The sequence below is a fragment of the Oratosquilla oratoria genome, chromosome 22, assembly GCF_046742065.1.
Source record: "Oratosquilla oratoria isolate Oo_2021 chromosome 22, ASM4674206v1, whole genome shotgun sequence".
Lineage (NCBI taxonomy): Eukaryota > Metazoa > Arthropoda > Malacostraca > Stomatopoda > Squillidae > Oratosquilla > Oratosquilla oratoria.
In genome coordinates, this window is record NC_134798.1 from 40,540,395 (window position 1) to 40,548,407 (window position 8,013).

General features: G+C 42.7%; 1 pseudogene; it reads left to right on the forward strand.

Moving 5' to 3' along the window:
• The first annotated feature begins 2,754 nt into the window (after positions 1–2,754).
• On the forward strand, positions 2,755–3,825 carry LOC143037359 (ribose-phosphate pyrophosphokinase 2-like; annotated as a pseudogene).
• The last annotated feature ends 4,188 nt before the right edge of the window (positions 3,826–8,013 follow it).

Here is an 8,013-nt window from a genome sequence, read left to right on the forward strand (position 1 = left end):
TTCCGGACCAGCGATAAGGCTGAGGTCCGAACAGGTACCAGACCCGCAAACCACGGAAAAATTCAGTAGAGTGAATATAGCAAATACATCGAATACAGCATACACATACACACACACACACACACACACACACACACACACACACACACACACACACACACACACACATATATATATATATATATATATTATATATATATATGTATATATATATACGAGTATATATATATGTGTATATATATAAATTTATATATATATATATATATATATATATATATATATACATGCATGCATACACTACTACGTCAGTGTAGACATGTTAAGTGACACAGTCGCACCAATAAATTTTGTCACGTCATCCGAAACTATTCGGTCAAGGTCGGCAGTTGTTGGATTTCATGAACGAAATGTTCTGAAAATAGAGGTGACACTGAAGGACTGCCCTTCGGTCGAGCGAGTTGATGTGAGCGAATAAATTTCGTAAAAAGAAAAAATGTAATTGTGCCGGGCGCGAACATACATCAGTCTTTTCTCAAAAAAAAAAAAAAAAGAAAAAAAAAAAATTATATCACGAGTATGGTTCTGACTAGAAAATAAAATAAATCAAATTTATCTAGATTTCAGTTTATCTGCAAGTCACCAATAATTATATAATTATGATATTTGATATATAAAATATATTCAATTTATCTAGATTTCAGTTTATCTAGAAGTTACCAATAATTATATAATTATGATATTTGATATATAAAATATATTCAATTTATCTAGATTTCAGTTTATCTAGAAGTCACCAATAATTCAAGTAAGAGGAAAGTTCTGTACTTCAATTTCGCAAAACTAAGTCTGCCTTTGCCCTGTGCTGCGTCGCCTGTGTCGCCTGCGTCGCCTGTGTCGCCTGTGTCTCAATTTGCACTAAGGCTAATGCTAGGTTTCCTCTAAACTTGTCTCACCAAACATAGCCCCTTCTTTAACAGGTGATAATATTCCTTATATTCGTGTTGCCGGCAAATGATTTGATTAATATCCATTGTGAGAGAGAAAATGGACACTCATAGAAAATGGACCTCAGGATCCATTTTCTGCAGCGGATAATGGATTCCCACTATGGAAAATGGACCCCCCCATTCAAAATACTAGACTTTTTCCTCATTATAAACAGGTAACACATCAACATTTATTAATAAGTATTATTTATTAAAATACCTAACCTAATTTAACCTAACCTAACCTAATGACAATGTATTGTATATTAAGTTGGGGGTCCATTTTCTATAGGGGTCCATTTTCCGCTATAGAAAATGGACCCAGGGTCCAATTATTTACTCTTTTTTTTGGGGGGGGAGGCAGGCGATGCTATTCATTTCCGTGGTACCCCCTCGATAATAAAAGAATTACTGGACTCAAACCATCACCTTAGCCCTATGTGTTTGGGCTGCCTGAGTATGGGTAGGTTGCTGATGTTTGTTGGAGTCAAACTTGGGGCTACGTAGAGAGAAGCCAAGTGGAAGCCAAAGCTCCACAACGCCGAAACTCAAAATTATACACAATTTATGCTTGTGGATATACGCTCTATTTTTTGCGGATGTTTAAGTTTGCTTTCATGGTCAAGTTTGCGTCTGATAATATTCGCGTTTGGCCTCATACGAGTTTTACCGTAAGTACAAAACACGTAGGGCAAAGGTAGGGTTTCTTCCTGATGTAGGCTTACTCGTATTTATCTATTCATATTTGTTATGGATGTCGCCAGGTGATTTAATTCAGCCGAGAGAGAGACCCTCCCCCCCCTTTTTTTTTTTTTTTTTTTTTTTGTCGGGAGCTCAAAGCCAAAGCTATCTCGAATTCTGTTTCCGCTCAACTTTATATTTGTAGCCTTTCGTTTGTATATTATCAATCCCTGAACAAGTCATTATCTTGTTTATATACCGAAATTGGCTACCGTGATTTTTATCAACCTTGGCCTTTACCGCGCCTGTATGTGCGTGTGTGTATGTGTGTGTGTGTGTGTGTGTGTGTGTGTGTGTGTGTGTGTGTGTGTGTGTGTGTGTGTGTGTGTGTGTGTGTGTGTGTGTGTGTGTGTGTGTGTGTGTGTGTGTGTGTGTGTGTGTGTGTGTGTGTGTGTGTGTGTGTGCGTATGTGTGTGTGTGTGAAGGGAGGGTGCTCGTGCGTGTTCATTCGAGTGCCTGCATATGCGTGTGCGTTTGCATGCGTTTGTGTGTGCGTGCATTTGCGTGCATGAACGTGTGAGTGCGTGTTTCATGAATATGGTTATGTACTTCTTAGTTTAATTTTAAATTTTTAATCTAAAGTATTTTGTAATCTAAGAATTTATTTAAATCTAGAAATGGTAGAGTTTCTGCTTCTCCCATCTCTCGAAGCCTATCCTCTATTGGTTAGAAGGAAATGGAAGTTATCTAATTGATTAACTAGATTAGGAAGGTTCGTTGACCGGGTTAGAAGTTACTCTTGTGTGCCTTGTAACCTAGAGGAGATGTAGAGGTAAGAGAGGGTTTAAGTAAATGGGTTAAAGATTAAACTTAACCCTTATCAGGCAGTTAAACGAAGTTTCATTTGAAAAGGTGAATTGGAGGTTTGTTTACTTTTGTTGCATTGTGGGTAAGAGGACGAGATCGGGAATCTCGGCTCGAACTGGAGAGGAATCAGGTCTTCGGGAGGATCACGTCAGTATCTGAGATGTTCTTCGCCTTCTTTAGTTGTTCAATGTAAATAACACCGTCCCCTGTCAGCTGTGGAATGTCCGACGGTCAACAGGCCCTACGGGGTTCACCTGTCCGGTTGACACCACCAGATGGCTCGGCTTCCAACTCACCCGTTATACGGACAAGAGTCCCCAATATAAAGACAAGGGACCCCAACTTAAAGATATTTTCTGGATCATCCCATGTTGGACTAGCACGGATGGTTGTCGATAGACTTGGACTAGATCTAGGAAAGGCGGAAATCAAAACGTTTTCTAATAAAGAGATATATGTTGAAATCGGAGAGAGCGTACGTGGAGAGGATGTGTACATTATACAAAGTGGATGTGGGCAAATAAACGATAATTTGATGGAAATGCTAATCATGATACATGCCTGTAAGATTGCTTCGGCTGCAAGAATCACCGCTGTCCTGCCGTGTTTCCCTTATGCTCGGCAGGACAAGAAGGACAAGTTGAGAGTGGCTATCCCCGCCAAATTAATCGCCAAAATGTTGTCTGTGGCTGGGGCTAACCATGTCATCACAATGGATCTGCATGCACCTTAGATTCAAGGCTTTTTTGATATTCCAGTGGATAATTTGTATGCGGAGCCTACCTTCCTCAAGTGGATTCAAGAGAACATCCCAGAGTGGAAGAACTCCGTTATCGTCTCTCCTGATATCGGTGGAGGGAAACGTGCAATGTCAGTGGCAGGTACGTTAGATGTGGATTTCGCCTTGATCCACAAAAAAGCGAAGAAATCCGATGGAATGGTTTCTGTGGAACTTGCTGGTGATGTGAAGGATCGTGTTGCTATCTTAGTCGACGACATTGCAGATACTTGCGAAACCATCTGCCACGCAACTGAGAAGCTGGTGGAAGCTGGTGCAAGGATGGTGTACGCCATTTGCACTCACGGCGTCTTCTCCGATCCAGCAATCACACGGATCAAGAGCACACGCCTTGAGGCTGTTGTGATTACGAATTCCATACCCCAAGAGAAGCACATGGAGGAGTGTAACAAAATACAATGCATTGACGTGTCCATGATATTCGCTGAGGCTGTGAGACGATCCCACACCCATGAAAGTCTTTCCTACCTGTTTACCAAAATGCCCTATTGATCTTTCTCTTGCTTTCTGCTGGGATGAAGCGCCGCCTGTATGCCAGTCATAGTGAGGAGCCGGGAGTCAAGTAATGCACCAATTCTTCGTGGGGATCTCAAAGCCTAAGAACTTGTTTGGGCAGTGAATTTTGATTGGGTAATTAGAAGTGAGATATCAACATTCAACCAATAGACTTATATTAATCTTGTTGATGAGTGTTATCCTCCTTATGTGATATTTGGGTACGGTTTGTGTGTGTGTGTGTGTGTGTGTGTGTGTGTGTGTGTGTGTGTGTGTGTGTGTGTGTGTGTGTGTGTGTGTGTGTGTGTGTGTGTGTGTGTGTGTGTATTTACCTAATGTATTTACCTAATTGTGGTATACAGGAGAGGAACAACGCTCGTGGGGTCCTGTTTTTTATTTTTCAATAATCATACCTATTTTCAAGTTGCGTGTGTTTGTGCGTACGTGTGCGTACTTACGAGTGTTTGTACTAAAGTGTTTTTTGAGTTTTTGGTTTTTAGTTTTTTGGTTTTTGAACGATGAATGTGTTCACGTGAAAATTTGCCAGTTCACTTGTTGCATCAACTGATCGTACGGCCAACGTAAAAAAGTTAACAAGATTAATCTAATTCCATTTGCATAAGCTCGAATCTTAGTTTTCGGGTTTGTTCTTTTGTTTAGTCTGAAATGTAAAATTTTTGTTTTTGATTTGGGGTTTTCAGTCTGCAACTTTTGTTCTTGATTGTTTGGTCTCAAATGCATTTTCGTCTTTTCGTTTTTTCGTCTTTTTCGGTTCTCAACGTCTGTTTTTGATTGATTGGTCTCAAATGTATTTTTTCTTTTTTCTTTTTAATCTACAACGTTCGTTGTCATTCATTATTCAACTAAAACTTCATATGGGTATGTTATGAAAGTAATGTACGAAATACGTGATGTACGAGTATATACGTGGTACATAAGATATGAAAGCAAAATGTTACTGAATAAAGATAGTATGTATACAAAGATGACTTAGCACTAAAGCAACGATACTCACCACAACCACGACAACCACGACAACCACGACAACCACAACCACAACCACAACCACAACCACAACCACAACCACAACCACAACCACAACCACAACCACAACCGTAACTATAACCATAACCATAACCATAACCATAACCATAACCATAACCACAGCCACAACCACGACCACGACCACGACCACGACCACGACCACGACCACGACCACGACCACAATCACAATCACAATCACAATCACAATCACAATCACAATCACAACCACAACCACAGCCACAACCACGACCACGCCTACAACCACAACCACGACCATAACCACAACCACAACCATAACCATAACCATGACCATAACGACAACCACAACCACAACCACAACCACAACCACATCCACAACCACAACCGCAACCACAGCAACAACCACAACCACAACCACAACCACAACCACATCCACAACCACAACCGCAACCACAGCAACAACCACAACCACAACCACAACCACAATCACAATCACAATCACAACCACAGCCACAACCACGACCACTCCTACAACCACAACCACAACCACAACCATAACCACAACCCCAACCACAAACACAACCACAACAACAACCATAACAACAACCACAACTACAACCATGACTACAACTATAACCACAACTACAACCAACATCATTACCACAACCAAAACCACAAATACTACAGCCACTCCATTGCAGCAAAAGAGTAATAGCCAGTCTTTATAAACCCTTTATATACTGGTATATTTTTGGGAAATATAGTTTTTGTACAGTATTAACACACACACACACACACACACACACACACACACACACACACACACACACACACACACACACACACACACACACACACACACACAAGACCTCCGCGGCCGCCACTACGGCGATCCAGGTTCGAATCCCGCCCAGGGCTGAAATAATTTCAGTATTGCTGCGCTAGGAGTCGTTACTCCAACTCTCGTGTACGTATAAGGTCACAGCATTACCCATAGATCGGTCATATATGAGCTCTGAGCTCTCTTCAGGGAGGGAAATAGCTGTCGATCACGAGTCCAACACGTGATCCAAGATCATGTTGAATCACACACACACACACACACACACACACACACACACACACACACACACACACACACACACACACACACACACACACACACACACACACACACACACACACACACATTGGTGAAGCCTAACAAGAGATTCTCTCTAAAGCATATCCTGTTAAAAACGACGGCAAGAGAGTTAGTAATTAGCACTTTTCGTAAGCTCTCAAGCTTTGGAAAAGAAAAATTTTGGTAGGGGGAGAGGGAATGAATCAAATTTCCAAAACTCATAGAAAACACAAAGATTATATGTGCTTTGTTTGTTGTTTTCTGTATTTTTGTGATAATTATAATCTTTGTGTTTCCCGTGAGTCTTGAAAATTTGATTCATTCCATCTCCCCCTACCAAAAGTCTACTTTTCGAAAGCTTGAGAGCACAAGAAAAAAGTTAATTACTAACTCTCTTGCCGTCGTTTTAAAAGGATATATATATCATGTGTATGTGTGTGTGTGTGTATGTGTGTGTGTGTGTGTGTGTGTGTGTGTGTGTGTGTGTGTGTGTGTGTGTGTGTGTGTGTGTGTGTGTGTGTGTGTGAGTGAGTGTGAGTGTGTGGTTATGAGATTCACCATGGTCTTGGATTACGTGTTGGACTCGTGATCGACACCTATTTCCCTCCGGAAGAGAGCTCAGAGATAATATATGATCGATCTACTGGTAACACTGTGGCCTTAGACGCACACACACACCAAACTCCCCGCCCACGAGAGTTGGAGTAACGACCCGCAGCGCAACAATACTGAAATTTTTTCAGCCTTGGGTGGGATTCAAACCCGGACCTTCGTAGTGGCAGCCGGGAATTCTACCAACTGCGCCACGAGTTGTGTGTGTGTGAGTGTGCATGTGTGTGTGTGTGTGTGTGTGTGTGTGTGTGTGTGTGTGTGTGTGCGTGCGTGCGTGTGTGCGTGCGTGCGTGTGTGGGTACTTGTGTGCGTATGTTTCGAAAAACGGATACAAACAAAACAAAAACTGAAGAGTAAAAAAAAAAAAAAAAAAAAAAAAAAAAAATCTCGATTAGCCTCCACCAGTCCACCGTGGCGCGTTGGATTCTTTTACAAGAAACTCCTTTTAGCGACGGACTTCTCACCCACGGACCAAAAGGTCTCCCGAGAGTTTACCGTTTCGTTACCTTCAATGTATCTTTCCTCTACCTTCTCCTCCTCCTCTTCCTTCTTTTCCTCTTCCTCTCTTCCTCTTCCTCCTGTAACTCCTACTCCTACTCCTTCTCTTTCTCCTCCTCCTCCTCTTTCTCCTCCTCCTCCTCCTCTTTCTCCTCCTCCTCTTCCTCTTTCTCCTCCTCTTCCTCCTCCTACTCCTCCTACTCCTCCTCCTCCTTCTCCTCCTCCTCCTCCTCTTCCTCCTCCTCCTATACGCCTCCTGTTCCTCTTCCTTCCCCTCCTTCTCCTTCTCCTCCTTCTCTTGCTTCACCTCCTTCTCCTACTCCTCCGCCTCCTCCTTCTCTTCCTCCTTCTCCTCCCCTTCCTCTTCCTTTCCTCCTCTTCCTATTCCTCATTCCCTACCACCACCTAACGAATTGGAAGCCGCGTGTTGCTGGCATAGGACGTGTGTGTGTGTGTGTGTGTGTGTGTGTGTGTGTGTGTGTGTGTGTGTGTGTGTGTGTGTGTGTGTGTGTGTGTGTGTGTGTGTGTGTGTGTGTGTGTGTGTGTGTGTGTGTGTGTGTGTGTGTGTGTGCGCGCGTGCAGATCTCATAATTATCTGCCCGATCTAGGGGCAACGCTGTGATCTTACACGCACACCCACATTTCCAACTGCTTATCCACGAGAGTTGGAGTACCGGCTCGTAGTGCAGCGATGCTGAAATTATTTTAGCTCTAGATGGGAATCGAACTCGGACCGCTGGATTAACAGTTGCTAATGGTACCGTCCTGCCGTCGACCCGTGTGTGATTAGCTATGGTCTTGGGTCACGTGTTGGAATCGTGATCGACAACTATTTCCCTCCCGGAAGAGAGCTCAAAGCTCATATATGACCGATCTATGGGTAATGCTGTGGCCTTACACGCACCCACATCCCCAACTCCCCACCCACG